The sequence below is a fragment of the Primulina huaijiensis genome, chromosome 18, assembly GCF_012295235.1.
Source record: "Primulina huaijiensis isolate GDHJ02 chromosome 18, ASM1229523v2, whole genome shotgun sequence".
Classification (NCBI taxonomy): domain Eukaryota; kingdom Viridiplantae; phylum Streptophyta; class Magnoliopsida; order Lamiales; family Gesneriaceae; genus Primulina; species Primulina huaijiensis.
This window is the reverse complement of record NC_133323.1, coordinates 10,005,066-10,021,231: the sequence shown is the minus strand read 5'-3', so window position 1 is coordinate 10,021,231 and position 16,166 is coordinate 10,005,066.

Genomic DNA, 16,166 nt, shown 5'->3' with positions numbered 1-16,166 from the left:
AACATGATAAACAATATGTGGAAGCAGATCGAGCATTACCTCCAGGCATCGAGAATTTGTAAGTTTTCTGATTTTCCTCCCGGTTGAAGTCTTCTAAGCACTTCACGTTCTCTGTAGATGATGTATATTTCTTATGAGATGTGTGTGCTTGAGGACCTCAATCGCTGCTATTTATAGGCGTTTCTCATACTATCGATGAGTGTATCGAGAGCCAAGATTCAGAAGAAGAAACATGTATACATCTCAGTTTCTAAAGTTGAGACGATTTTTGTCAAAAGTTGTAGGCAATGACCGTCGCCATTTCCTACACGTCTTTCCTTCTTCTTATTGATATGAGTAATTTTTCTTACATTCTCCCACTTGACCCATATATCTCATTTACCATAAAAGAAAATAAAATACATGAATCATGACGATAGGTTATCTAAAAACGATTATTATCTTCCATGTATCACAATGTATTATATCTCTCAAATAACTTAATAAATAAACCTTATGTTTATTTGAGGTCCAACTTTATTGATATTTCTCGAATTAATGAATGTGTGCACAATAAATATGAGAAAATATCACATCATAGTTTCATTAAATTTGTTATTACAACAAAATTACATAAAGGAACGAAGTCTCATTCTTTCTGTATGATCCTTAAATTTCAATGGTAGTATGCCCTTAGTCAAAGGATCCGCAATCATCAATTCAGTGCTAATGTGCTTGATAAGTAACTTCTTATCTTTAACATGGTCTCGTATGACTAAATACTTAATGTCGATGTGCTTGCTTCGACTACCACTTTTGTTATTTTTAGCCATAAAAGCAGCAGCTGAATTGTCACAATATATTCTTAATGGCCTAGATATAGAATCCATAATTCTAAGCCCTGAAAATTAAATNATTTAGTCATACGAGACCATGTTAAAGATAAGAAGTTACTTATCAAGCACATTAGCACTGAATTGATGATTGCGGATCCTTTGACTAAGGGCATACTACCATNCAGCTAGCATGAAAATATATCCTGAAGTGGATTTTCTTGAATCAATGTAGCCAGCGTAGTCTGAATCAGAGTAGCCAATTACTTCCAAATTCTCAGTTCGCCTGAACATAAGCATATAATCTTTGGTCCCTTGAAGGTTCCTCATGACTTTCTTCGCAGCTTTCCGATGGTCTAAACCTGGATTACTCTGATATCTTCCCAACATCCCAACAACAAATGCAATGTCAGGTCTAGTGCAAACCTGAACATACATCAAGCTTCCGACAGCAGAAGCATAAGGAATGTTTTTCATTTGTTCCCGCTCTAGATCATTCTTTGGGCATTGGATCAAATTGAATTTATCGCCTTTCACAACGAGAGCTATACTTGGTGAACAATCTTTCATCCAATATCTCTCTAAAACTTTGTTGATATAGGTTTCTTGAGACAGACTTATAATACCTCGAATTCTGTCTCTATGTATCTTAATGCCAATGACATAAGATGCCTCGCCCAGATCCTTCATATCAAAGTGTTTAGAGAGAAATTGTTTCACCTCATATAACATACCCTTATCATTAGTTGCAAATAATATATCATCCACATATAGAATAAGGAAACAAATTTTACTTCCACTGACCTTCTGGTATATACATTGATCCATGAGGTTCTCAACGAATCCGAATGAACAGATAATATCATGAAATTTTAAATACCATTGACGGGAAGCTTGCTTCAATCCATATATAGATTTCTTAAGCTTAGAAACCAATTGCTCACCATTACTAGAGAAGAATCTTTTAGGTTGTTTCATATAAACCTCTTCCTCTAGTTCTCCATTGAGAAAAGCTGTTTTCACATCCATTTGTTGTAAATCTAAGTCAAAATGTGCAACTAATGCTAGAATGATACGAAGAGAATCTTTTTTATATACATGAGAAAAAGTCTCCTTATAATCGATTCCTTCCTGCTGAGTGAATCCTTTAGCAACGAGTCTTGCTTTATACCTTTCAATGTTGCCTTCTTATAATCGATTCCTTCATGTTGAGTGAATCCTTTAGCAACGAGTCTTGCTTTATACCTTTCAATGTTGCCTAATGAGTCTTTCTTTGTTTTGAAGACCCATTTACATCCTATGACTTTTACACCATCAGGCAACTGAACAAGATCCCAGACTCCATTAATTGCCATAGAATTCATCTTTTTTTCCCATAGCATTAAACCATAGTTTTGACTCATTACAACTCATGGCTTGTGAAAACTTTTCAGAATCATTTTCGGCTCCAATGTTAAATTTTGATTCTTGTAAATACACAACATAATCACTAGATATACCTGATCTTCTTATTCTAGTAGATCTCCTAAGGTTGTTTTGTTGATCAACAATTTCTTGTTGTTCTTCATTAACAACTTGATTCACTGGATTTTCATCAGCAATTTGTGGAACTTTAGTAACTGGTTGTCTCACCCATTTCGTCTTGAGGGGTGTTAATAAAGACCAATATGTCATTTGAATAAGAAGGTTGTGCATTAATGTGATCATTCTAAAAAACTATGTCATGATCACTCCTACTAATCAAGTCATTTTCAAGAAATTTAGTATTTCTTGATTCCACAATTCTAGTGTTGTGAGATGGACAATAGAATCTGTACCCTTTGGATTTTTCAGCATACCCAATGAAATATCCACTTATAGTTCTTGGGTCCAGTTTCTTTTCATGTGGGTTGTAAACTCTTATTTCAGAAGGACAATCCCAAACACGTATATGTTCCAAACTAGGTTTCCAACCTTTGAATGACTCAAATGGCGCCTTTGGGACAGCCTTAGTTGAAACTCGGTTTAATATATATACAGCTGTCTTAAGAGCTTCAGTTCACAAGGATTTAGGAAGTTTAGAGCTACTAAACATGCTCCTCACCATGTTCAATAATGTTCGGTTTCTCCTCTCAGCTACACCATTTTGGTCCGGAGAACCAGACATAGTATATTGGACAACAATCCCATGTTCTTGGAGAAACTTCGCAAAAGGACCAGGTGACTGTCCATTTTCAGTGTATCTACCGTAATATTCTCCACCTCTATCGGTTCTCACGATTTTAATATGTTTTCCACATTGCTTCTCTACTTCAGCCTTAAAAACCTTAAAGGATTCAATTGCTTCGTTTTTATTATGAAGCATGTAGATATACATGTATCGTGAATAATCATCAATGAAAGAGATGAAGTATTTCGGACTTTACATGTCAATATCAGGATAACAAATATCTGAATGTATGATTTCTAATATTTCTGTACTCCTCTTAGCACCTTTTTAAGACTTATTGGTCTGTTTTCCCTTAATACAGTCCACACAAGTCTCAAAATCAGTAAAATCTAAAGTACTGAGTACTCCATCATTTACTAATCTTTTAATTTTCTCTATGGAGATGTGTCCCAATCTCTTGTGCCACAATATAGAGGAATCTTCATTTATAACAAATCTTTTAATACCTCCTTGAACATGCATAGTGGTGTTATTATTTTGTAAAGAAATAGAGAAAAGACCATCAACCATTGTACCATTTCCAATAAGATTTGATTTATAAAACAAATTTATTGATTTATCCAAAAACTGAAATGAATAACCAAGGGGTACAAGTTTTGAAACTGAAATTAAATTCTTAGAAAAACTAGGAACATAAAAGTTCTTTTTCAATTTTAAAACATAACCATTATTCAACACTAGGCAACAAGTCCCAATAGCCTCCACATGCAAAGACATCTTGTTTTCTGAATAGATGCTTTGCTCATTTTCTATTGGCTTCATTAGGTTTTGCATACCCTGCAAAGTATTTGTAACATGGATTGTAGAACCAGAATCAATCCACCATGTGTTATAAATTATATCAACCATATTAGATTCATAACAGACAAATGAAGTAGGAATACCTTTCTTTTCAAGCCAGTCCTTAAATTTAATGCAATCCTTCTTTATGTGTCCCGTCTTTTTACAGAAGAAACACTTGGATTCTTTCTTGATGTCAGGTTGGGGTGGAATTATTCCTTTCACTTTTCCCTTGATTTTGGCTTGCTTCTTATACTTTTCTTGTGTAGTCATAAATACATTATCACTCGTTTCCATTAACAACCTTCCTTCCTCTTGAACACACATGGTCATTAATTCATTGATTGACCATTTATCCTTATGTGTGTTGTAGGAAATTTTGAAGAGTCCATATTGTTGTGGAAGAGTGCATAAAATGTCGTGCACAAGAAAAGTTTCAGACATTTCCACTTCTAGCATCTTTAGCCGATCCGCTATGTCCCTCATCTTCATGATGTGCTCTCGCACACCTCTCACACTGGTGAGCCTTAATGAAGAGAATTCTATAATTAGGGTACTGGCAAGTGCCTTATCTGAAGACTGAAACTGTTCATCAATAGCTTTCAGTAATTCTTTGACATTATTATGCTGGTCGACAGAACCACGCATACCAGCAGAGATTTTTGTCTTTATGAACATTACGCAGATTCGATTAGATCGCTCCCATTTTTCATAAAGATCAACATCATCCGGAATGTTGTTTCAAGTAATAGCATATGGTTCGTATTTCCTTATAGCATAATCAATATCCATCCACCCTAATTGAAAAAGAATTCTTTCTTTTCATATTTTATAGTTGTCGCCCTTTAGTTCGGGAATGTCACATTTCATATCAGAAAAACTCGCAGGTTGCATAACTGCACAAAATATCATATGCTTAAAATTTTGAGATAATATCATGTTTTACCAATGTAATTCATGTTTTAAAAATCTAGTGGCATAAAATTTGCCTTTGGGCTAAAATTTTAATTCAATAAGATTTTTCTGTAACTTTATGATAAAACTATCAAAATATATTTTCCTTAACTCCTATGGGTAAATTAAGAAAAATATAATTTGATATTTTAACCTAATTAGTTATATAAATATAATAAAAATCCCTATGAGAAAATTTTATTATGTTTATATAATAAATTACAATTGATATCCATTATGTGATCCAAATCCACTTAATGCATAATTTTCCATAATTAAGGATGATGTGGCTATTCCTCAATTATTTAAAATTATACGGTTCACTGGACAAAATTTTGGTTGTACTTTAATAATTTATATAATAATTATTTAGTAACATAATCAACATTTTTCAAGAGTGCTCCCAGGAAAGATAGGTAGTGCTAAGTCCCTTTAAATACCTAACTCCTAGCCAGAGCAACATTCCTCAGGGAGACCAGTGGCTAGTCAAGGCAGTTTAAACCGATCTATGAAAAACTCCCCAGATCATATTTTCTCATGTCACCTTATAATTATTATTTACTTTAATTATCCACATTTATGTGAATCTTTATAAGCCAAAATTTTTTCATTAAATAACTTTATATTCACATTTTTACTTAATATGAACAAATACATTTCCCATCAGTTTTTCTCTTCAAACATAGTAGTGATAAAGTGAGGATTACATTTACTTGAAAATGTGGGCTCCTCATCAGTTTTTCTCTTTTATCAGAGTAGTGATAAAGTGAGGATTATTTGTTCATTTGTGAACATCTGAAATATTTTATTTTAAATATTATATTCACATCTTATTTGATATGATCATTTTAAATTATAAACAACTCAATATAATTTAATATGAACATAATGTGATTATTGATTTACCAAAATATTTTTCAATACAATTTGCATTTGAAAAACTTCAAAAATAAATGCAAACATAATATTTAATTTGCATGTACACATCAAACACTTATCCATAATATTTGACATTATTATTTAACATGCAAAAATAATTTCTAAACATGTATTAGAAATTACGTCGAACTTGGAACTATTAAAATCTATTTTCGAATAATTTATTATTAAAAATAAAAAATAAATCATTAAAATTTTAAAATTTTGACCGAAGTCTTCAATTGTGGGTCACAAAATTCAATTGCAATTTCCACATTGCTCCAATAAATCAGCTGACACAATGACAATAATATTATTATAATATGTATTTATATTATTATAATATTATAAACTTAGCAGCAAGCTTTAATGATATTCACGTGAAGTGTTTCATTGATATTAATTGTTTGAAATTGAAGGCAACTCATTGTATATCTCTTCGTCTTCAACCTCTCCACTTTCAGAAAAAAAGTCGCAACTTTCATGGCCTCATCCAGATTTTCAAAAAAATTTACTTATCTCATATTGAAATTTGAGAATCAAATTTCCAAAGAGTTCATTATATATGAATTTCAAGAGAAAGAAGATCAGTTATTTTCAAGGCATACATAATTACTATTATTTAAATTAAAATGATTTTTATGCATGAGGATTTAAATTCTTTTCTTTAAATTTGTTGAGTTATTTTACGCAGTAGTTTAATTTTAACTTTTCAGTTAGATAAGTGAGGCCGGACTGGAGTTAGAGTATTGAAGATAAAATTTAATGATAATAAAACATTCCTAGAATTTATTTAAGATAAATAATAATTTATTTTAATTTAAAAGAAAGTTTAAGAATTTAATTAATTAATTAGAGATAAGTAGTAAATAAATTCTTTTATGTCCAATAATTTAATTAAAAGCCTAAAATAAATTATGTGACCAATTGAGATAAGTTAATCTAGTCTTATTTTATTTAAGAAACTGTAACATAACATGTTAGTAAATTTAATTTAAAGATTTAGCCATGCTTGCAAGAAAATAGTCTCCCTAAATTAATTTATTTAATTCACTAAAATACCTAATGGGTAGATAAAACTCTAAAGATTTAAAATACAATATTTAAGCAATATTTTTCCCTCCCATTATCTTAGAAAATCGGCCACCTCCTTTAAAGGATTTAAATATTTGGCAACTCTCCATTATTGATATCTTTCCTTATTCTTTCCTTGGTATGATTAATTACCTCACATTTAATCATCAACAATTAATAATTAAGCAATATTCTCACCCCATTTACTTGGTAGAATTCGGCCACCCCACTTTTAAAAGATTTGTTATTTGTTTGACAACTCACCATTTGATATCATTCCTTATTCTTTTCTTGGGAGATAATTCCCCCACCTTTTAATCACAAAGTAACTATTAAATAAGCAATTTCTTACCCTATTTTGAATGAGCAAAAAATCGGTCATCTCATCCCATTAAACCTCCCTCAATCAAACAATATCAAATCATTTCCCTTATCTCTCAAACTCTAGATAGAAAGATTTCTACCTTGCCATTCTATCCCCATATATCTTGCAACCTCCCTATTCATTTCCCTAGACATTCTCCTCTCCACCCATTCGAAAATTTCAGAGCAACTTTCAGAAAAAAATCGTGTGAGGCTAGAGGAAAAAAAAGAGAGAAAAGTAGAAAAGAAAAAGAACTCCGTCTTCGTCGCGCCGTATCGTCGTATTAATTCGTTTTCTTTTCAAACGATTTCCAGGCATGTTTATATCTTTCCTTGCTCTTCAATCAAGTCATATACATGTTTTTAAACCATCTTTGTTAATGATTTTAATAGAAAAAAACCGAAATTTGTTCAGCAACACTTCACAAAATTCTTCACAGATTTTTCTGTTTCCCTTCATGCTTCACGTTGGCATTTGTTTTGATGGTTTCAGGGTATGGATCGTTCCAGGCGCTCAAGGCTGCTTATGGTAATGTTATAGGGTGTGTTAGGAAGGGTTTAGTCCATTGGTTGCATGCCATTCACCCCAGCAAAACGAGTTTTGACAGCAACTTCCCATCATGTCATTTTTATGTCTCGTTTTCTTGTTTTGCTGTCAAAGGGGGAGGGTTCTGATCTTTGCTGCCCTAGGGGCTGTAGCCATGGTTAGAATCTCTCCTTGGCTTCTCTAGGACGTGACCAAGATGCCCTTTCATGGCTTGGTTCATGGTCCCATCCGCTTTTAAAAGAAACAACACAAGTGTCCCTTCGGTTTTAAAATTCTGGTTTTGTTGAGTGTGATGAGTTTCGGTTTTGGGGTGTTAGGTGGGTTGTGGTTGGCTTCTAGCCCTTAGCCATAACTCATACAACACCTTAGCATGTCTAGCATGGACCATGGTTAACCTCATAACCATTAGATCCTTCATTTGACAGCAAAACAAGCAACACCCCCACGCTTGCCATGTGTGTTCTCGGGTGAAGCTTGGGATTGTCTTGGGTGTTTGCTTGGATTGTGGGTGGCCTAGGGCCCATAGTCATGGTTCAAGCCACACCATAGGATGTTAGTAAGAGGCTCTGGTTGGTGGTTCAAGCCCCAATGGCCAATAGTCTCACAAACGAAGCACGGCCGCTGCTGTTGTTTTTTTGTTGGACAGCAGGTTGGCTTCGGTTCAGAGGTGTCGTTCGAGTTCTTGGTTGGCTTTTAGCCTATGGCCTTGGACTGGACAGTACCTTATTGAGTTAGGAAGGTCATGTTTTTGGCCGTTTGTGGTTTGGTTAAGTTTAGAGGTCGTATGAGAATTTACGGTGCAATGTGCCAAAGTGACTCTGGAAATAGCGTTTCATGATTTTGGCCTCCATGCACAATTTTCGTGTATTACAGCCCTATGGTCATGCTCTCCAGTATTTTAAGAGTATTTAATCATGGCTAAACGATGGTTAGATGTTGGTTCGGGTTGGTACGAAGCCATGATTGAATACTAAGTTCGTTGGGCGTTATTGCCTCGTTTTTGGTTCGATTTTGAAGGGTTGGTCAAGTTAAGTTATTTGCATGTCCCTCATGTTAGAATTAGGTCGCAGCGAGCCTGGGAATGATCAAATCCATTCAGTAAAATAAAACACGATATGTAATTATATTACATGCATAGAATATAAAAGTTTATTTTGAGATATATGCGATATTGCTTGTGGCCACCTCACGTTCATGGGATTGCAGCTTATGGGATTATTACTTCGCCCAGTGATCTACGACCGGTTCATGTTCATGTATGGGTACGGATATCCAGTCCAAGGGCTGTGATGATCTCTATCGCCCAGTATACTGTGATTTAGTCTGATCAGACGATTCATGTTATGTTATGTTACGTTACGTTATGGGCCACTCGCATAGAAAATATTCTCAACAGAAAATTAAGATGTGCTATTTTATGACAGGGCTCTATCGAGCAAACATTTTACGTACGATTTTCAGTTATGCACGTATTTATAATTAATCATGACACGATTTCCATGTTTACGTTACGACACGATCTTTTTTAGTTGCATGCGATTTTATTATATACTTACTTGTTATTTCACGATATATGCATGCTGAGTCTTTAGACTCACTAGACTTGATTGTTGTAGGTACTGATGAGGTCGGGGCCGAGGACAGGGACTAGTGAGCTAGCTTGGGTCGGCAGTAGTAGGAACCCGAGGACCTCATTTTCAGCACTTACTATTTTTATTCCAAACTCAGTTTTTATTTTGTCAAATTATTTTAAGTTGTTATTCTGAAAACATTATTTACTTCTGCTGATACTTTAAGTATTGGATCTTTTATCAGTATATTTTATGAATGAGGCATTTTATTTATTTAAAGAGAAAATTTTAAATTTTTCCGAAAATTTTCAAGTACGAAATACGGGCCTCTACAGTTTGTATCAGAGTCTATGTTCTTGTAAATGGTTGTACTACTACTGACCTAGAGAAGCTCACGAAGTCACATCTTCGGTCTGTAAGTTTTACGTTTACGCATTTTGTTTAAAGCATAAAATATTTTATCAGCATGTTTACATGAAATGATTATTGTCAAGATTATGATTATGCAATATTTATTTAAATTTAAAGAAATAATGGAATTATGCATGTTGGTTACGTATGGGTTATATGTATGGAATAGTATGCCTCCTAGACGCATTCTTGAGCGCGCGAGAGATGATGAGCCTCGCCAGGAGGATGGTGAGGATCGTAGGCAGGAGAGAGATGCACCACCGGACATGAATGCCCCGATGCTAGCTGGGATGACTCAGTTCTTCGCACAGTTTGCGGGGACCAATGATGTGGCAGCCAGGCCGACAGGGCCCGAGGCTACCTATGAGCGGTTCATGAAGATGCGACCGAAGGAGTTCTCAGGGACGACAGATCCCATGATTGCCGAGGACTGAATTAAGTCCCTCGAGGTTATCTTCGAGTTCATGGAGCTTGGGGATGCAGAAAGAGTTCGTTGTGCAACCTATCTGTTGGGAGGAGACGCACGCCTATGGTGGGAAGGAGCATCCGTAGCTTTGAATGTGGCTACTCTGAGCTGGACGCGCTTCACGGAGGTATTCTACTCCAAATATTATACCGACGAGGTGCGCACCAGGTTGACCAGGGAGTTCATGACCCTGAGGCAGGAAGATATGACTGTTACGGAGTTCATCCGTAAATTTGAGAGGGGTTGCCATTTTGTACCCCTCATCGCGAATGATACTGGAGCCAAGTTGAGGCATTTTATGGAGGGTCTACGGCCGATCTTGTGCCGTGATGTTAGAGTGGGTCCTACTACTTATGAGGTCGCTGTCTCCAGAGCGCTAGCCGCAGAGCAGGATCAACATGATATTGAGAGGGATCGTCAGGGCAAGCGACTAGTCCAGATGCCGCACCGCCCTCCTCCTCAGCAGCAACAGCAGAATAAGAGGCCTTTCCACGGCCCACCCAGGAACAGAGGGCAGCAGCAGCAGCAGCAGGGACGGGCAGTCCCGAGAGCCGTTGAGCACCAAGTCTGTGCAAAGTGCTCGCGTCGTCACGCCGGAGTTTGTATGTACAGCTCAGGGAAGTGTTACAAGTGTGGTAGTCCAGACCACTTGCTGAAGCAGTGCCCGCAGGGGAGTCTGTCTACTCAAGGCAGAGTTTTTGCTCTCCATGCAGAGGAGACTAACCCGGAGACCATGCTCATGACAGGAATCTTAAAGCTTTAAGTTTGTATTTGAATTTCGATGTTTTTGGGAATCGGGGTTAAGATTTTGAACTTAGAATTGCGATAGGATTGCATGCTCTAATCAGGGTCATTTTCGGGGATTAGGTTAGAAGAACTTTGACCTTCGCCTTTCTATAAGTTAGTTCTTGTAATTATTGGGTTCCGCTTGATGTTCCAACCTTTCAGGGAGAATTTTTATAGCTGGTTCAGCTAGGAAAGCCTTGATAGATTCAGGGGCTACTCATCCGTTCATTTCAGAGGTCTTTGCGAACTTCCTCAAGGTCAAGACCGTTGGGCTAGATATAACCTACTCGGTAGTATTTCCGTCCGGAGAGGAGATGACAACTACTAATGTGATCCGAGACATAGACCTCGAGCTTCATGGCAATCTTGTTTATGCGGATCTTATTGTGTTGCCGATGCCAGAGTTTGACATCATTCTGGGTATGGACTGGCTACTAAGGAACATAGTTTTGATTGACTTCCAGCGGAGATCTGTTCTACTCCGACCGTCTGGGATGGCGCAGTTCTTATTCGAGCTAGACAGGTACTTTCCTTTACCACGCATTATACCTTGTGTCCAGGTTAGGAAGCTCATGCATAGAGGGTGTCGGGCGTTTTTAGCGACTTTTTTATCCGTTCCCGAGGCACCCAGTCAGTCGGCCTCCGATGTTCCCATTTTTAGGGACTTGCTAGACGTTTTCCCTGAGGACGTCTCTGGTATGCCACCCGAGCGAGAGGTGGAGTTTTCTATTGAGCTTATGCCAGGTACGGTACCAATCTCGAAAGCGCAGTACCGATTAGCACCGACAGAGAAGGCAGAACTGAATAAGCAGATTCAGGAACTTCTTGACAAGGAGTTCATTCACCCAAGTTTTTCACCATGGGGCGCTCCAGTCTTGTTTGTGAAGAAGAAAGATGGATCGCTGAGGCTCTGTATTGATTACCGGGAGTTGAACATGGTTACAGTGAAGAACAAGTACCCACTTTCGCGGATTGAGGATTTATTTGATCAGTTACAGGGAGCTTCAGTATTCTCAAAGATTGATCTGCGTTCCGGTTATCACCAGTTGAGGTTGAAAGAAGCCGATGCTCTCAAGACTGCTTTCAGAACTCGTTACGGCCACTTCGAGTTCCTTGTGATGCCGTTCGGTTTGACGAATGCGCCAGCGATCTTCATGGATCTCATGAATCGTGTATTTCAGTCGTATCTTGACCATTTCATGATAGTATTCATAGACGACATTCTCGTCTACTCAAAGAATCACGAGGAGCACAACAGACATCTGACCGCAGTTTTACAGACCTTACAGAAGCACAAGCTGTTCGCGAAGTTCAGTAAGTGCGGGTTCTGGTTAGAGAAGGTGGCGTTCTTGGGCCACATCATTTCTAGCAGCGGTATTGATGTAGACCCAGCGAAAGTTGCAGCAATCAGAGATTGGGTTGTGCCGCAGAAGGCATCTGAGATCCGTAGTTTTCTTGGGCTAGCAGGATATTATCGAAAGTTTATTCAGAGATTCTCCTCTATCGCAGTTCCACTCACGTCGTTGACAAAGAAGAATGTTAAATTTGTGTGGAGCGATGAGTGTCAGAAGAGCTTCGATACTTTGACGCAAGCTCTTATCTCAGCACCAATATTGGCCATGCCGTCAGGGCCCGATGAGTTTGTATTGTATACCGATGCTTCGAAACTCGGACTAGGCGCAGTGTTGATGCAGCATGGGAAGGTGATAGCGTATGCTTCTTGACAGTTGAAAACCCATGAGAAAAACTACCCTACCCACGACCTAGAGTTGGCAGCCGTAGTTTTTGCCTTGAAGATTTGGAGGCATTATTTGTACAGAGAGAAGTGCCAAATATTTACCGACCATAAGAGCCTCAAGTACTTCTTTACGCAGAAAGAGCTGAATATGAGTCAGAGACGTTGGTTGGAGCTAGTGAAGGACTACGACTGTGACATTAGCTACCACCCTGGTAAAGCTTATGTAGTTGCGGATGCATTGAGCAGGAAAGTCGCAATGATGGCTCATTTGACGATTCAGAGACCTCTTCAGTCTGAGATGCAGAGGTTTGATCTAGAGACTTATCCTCGAGGTAGAGTTCCCCGTCTATCTACTTTGACTATTTAATCTTCTCTTCTATTTGATCTTCGCAGTGGGCAGTCAGCAGACGAGCAGTTGACAAAATGGAAGCAGAGAGATGAGGCCAAGGGCAGTATCTTGTATACAGTTAGCGACGGTATTGTGAGATATCGAGACAGAATGTGGGTTCCTAGCAGTGGTTCTACTCGAGCAGATATTTTATCAGAGGCCCACATGTCGCCGTACTCTATTCACCCTGGGAATACGAAGATGTACAAAGATCTGCAGTTACTGTATTGGTGGCCCGGTATAAAGAAGGATATCAGATGTTTTGTATCCGAGTGCCTGACATGTCAGCTTGTAAAAGCGGAGCATCAGAGACCAGCAGGTATGCTCAAGCCTCTTCCTTTTCCCGAGTGGAAGTGGGAGAATGTTACCATGGACTTCGTGATCGGTTTGTCGAAGTCAGCCAGAGGATCAAATGCTATCTGGGTGATTGTTGATCGTCTTACCAAATCAGCGCACTTCTTGCCTATTAAGACGACTTTCACCATGATTCAATATGCAGAGTTATATATCCGAGAGATAGTCTGACTTCATGGTATTCCCGTTTCTATCGTGTCTGACCGAGATCCTAGATTCACTTCCTCATTTTGGAAGAGTTTGCATTCGACTATGGGTACAAAGTTGTTGTTTAGCACAGCTTTCCACCCTCAGACAGATGGGCAGTCAGAAAGGGTTATCCAGATTTTAGAGGATCTTCTCCGTACTTGTGTTATTGATTTCTCAAGGAGTTGGGAATCGAATTTGCCATTGGTAGAGTTCACCTATAACAACAGATTTCAGTCGTCTATAGGTATGGCTCCGTATGAAGCACTGTATGGTCGCAAGTGCAGATCGTCTATTCACTGGGATGAAGTAGGGGAGAGAGCAGACCATGTCGGCGACCATGTTTTCATGAAGGTAGCACCTATGAAGGGTGTCATGCGGTTCGGAAAGAAAAGAAAGCTCAGTCCGAGATTCATTGGACCATTTGAGATCCTCGACTGGGTTGGGACATTAGCTTATCGTGTTGCTCTTCCGTCGAATCTGGCCCAAGTACACAATGTGTTCCACGTCGCTATGCTGAGGAAGTATATGGCAAATCCTTCACATGTCTTGAACTTCGAACCGTTGCAGCTCATTCCGAACCTGACTTATGAGAAAAGACCAGTGAAGATCTTAGACAGACAGGAAAAGAAGCTTCGAAACAAACTGGTGAAGCTAGTGAAAGTCAAATGGCTTAACCATTCGGAGGAGGAGGCTACGTGGGAGTCTGAGCCAGAGATGAGGAGTCGTTACCCCGAGTTATTCGGTGAGTTTTAATTTCGAGGACGAAATTTCTTTTAAGGGGGGAGAGTTGTAGAACTCGTTAAATCAGATTACGTATAAGCCATGCATAATTACTATTATTTAAATTAAAATGATTTTTATGCATGAGGATTTAAATTCTTTTCTTTAAATTTGTTGAGTTATTTTACGCAGTAGTTTAATTTTATCTTTTCAGTTAGATAAGTGAGGCCGGACTAGAGTTGAAGTATTGAAGATAAAATTTAATGATAAGAAAACATTCCTAGAATTTATTTAAGATAAATAATAATTTATTTTAATGTAAAAGAAAGTTTAAGAATTTAATTAATTAATTAGAGATAAGTAGTAAATAAATTATTTTATGTCAAATAATTTAATTAAAAAACTAAAATAAAATATGTGACCAATTGAGATAAGTTAATCTAGGCTTATTTTATTTAAGAAATTGTAACTTAACATGTTAGTAAATTTAATTTAAAGATTTAGCCATGCATACAAGAAAATAGTCTCCCTAAATTAATTTATTTAATCCACTAAAATATCTAATGGGTAGATAAAACTTTAAAGATTTAAAATACAATATTTAAGCAATATTTTTCCCTCCCATTATCTTAGAAAATCGGCCACCTCCTTTAAAAGATTTAAATATTTGGCAACTCTCCTTTATTGATCCCTTTCCTTGATATGATTAATTCCCTCACATTTAATCATCAACAATTAATAATTAAGCAATATTCTCACCTCATTTACTTGGTAGAATTCGGCCACCCTACTTTTAAAAGATTTGTTATTGGTTTGACAACTCACCATTTGATATCATTCCTTATTCTTTTCTTGGGAAATAATTCCCCCACCTTTTAATCTCCAAGTAACTATTAAATAAGCAATTTCCTACTCTATTTTGAATGAGAAAAAAATCGGTCATCTCATCCCATTAAACCTCCTTCATTCAAACAATATCAAATCATTTCTTTATCTCTCAAACTCTAGGATAGAAAGATTTCTACCTTGCCATTCTATCCCCATATATCTTGCAACCTCCCTATTAATTTCCCTAGACATTCTCCTCTCCATCCATTCAAAAATTTCAGAGCAACATTCAGAAAAAAATCGTGTGAGGCTAGAGGAAAAAGAAGAGAGGAAAGTAGAAAAGAAAAAGAACTCCGTCTCCGTCGCGCCGTATCGTCGTATTAATTCGTTTTCTTTTCAAACGATTTCCAGGCATGTTTATATCTTTCTTTGCTCTTCAATCAAGTCATATACATGTTTTTAAACCATCTTTGTTCATGATTTTAATAGCAAAAAACAGAAATTTGTTCAGCAACACTTCACAAAATTCTGCACAGATTTTTCTGTTTCCCTTCATGCTTCACGTTGGTATTTGTTTTGACGGTTTCAGGGTATGACTCGTTCCAGGTGCTCAAAGCTGCTTATGATCATGTTATAGGGTGTGTTAGGAAGGGTTTAGTCCATTGGTTGCATGCCATTAACCCCAGAAAAACGAGTTTTGACAGCAACTCCCCATCATGTCATTTTTATGTCTCGTTTTCTTGTTTTGCTGTCAAAGGGGGAGGGTTCTGATCTTGGCTGCCCTAGGGGCTGTAGCCATGGTTAGAATCTCTCCTTGGCTTTTCTAGGACGTGATCAAGATGCCCTTTCATGGCTTGGTTCATGGTCCCATTGGATTTTAAAAGAAACAACACAAGTGTCCCTTCGGTTTTAAAATTCTGGTTTTGTTGAGTGTGTTGAGTTTCGGTTTTGAGGTGTCAGGTGGGTTGTGGTTGGCTTCTAGCCCTTAGCCATAACTCATACAACACCTTAGCATGTCTAGCATGGACCATGGTTAACCTTATAACCATTAGATCCTT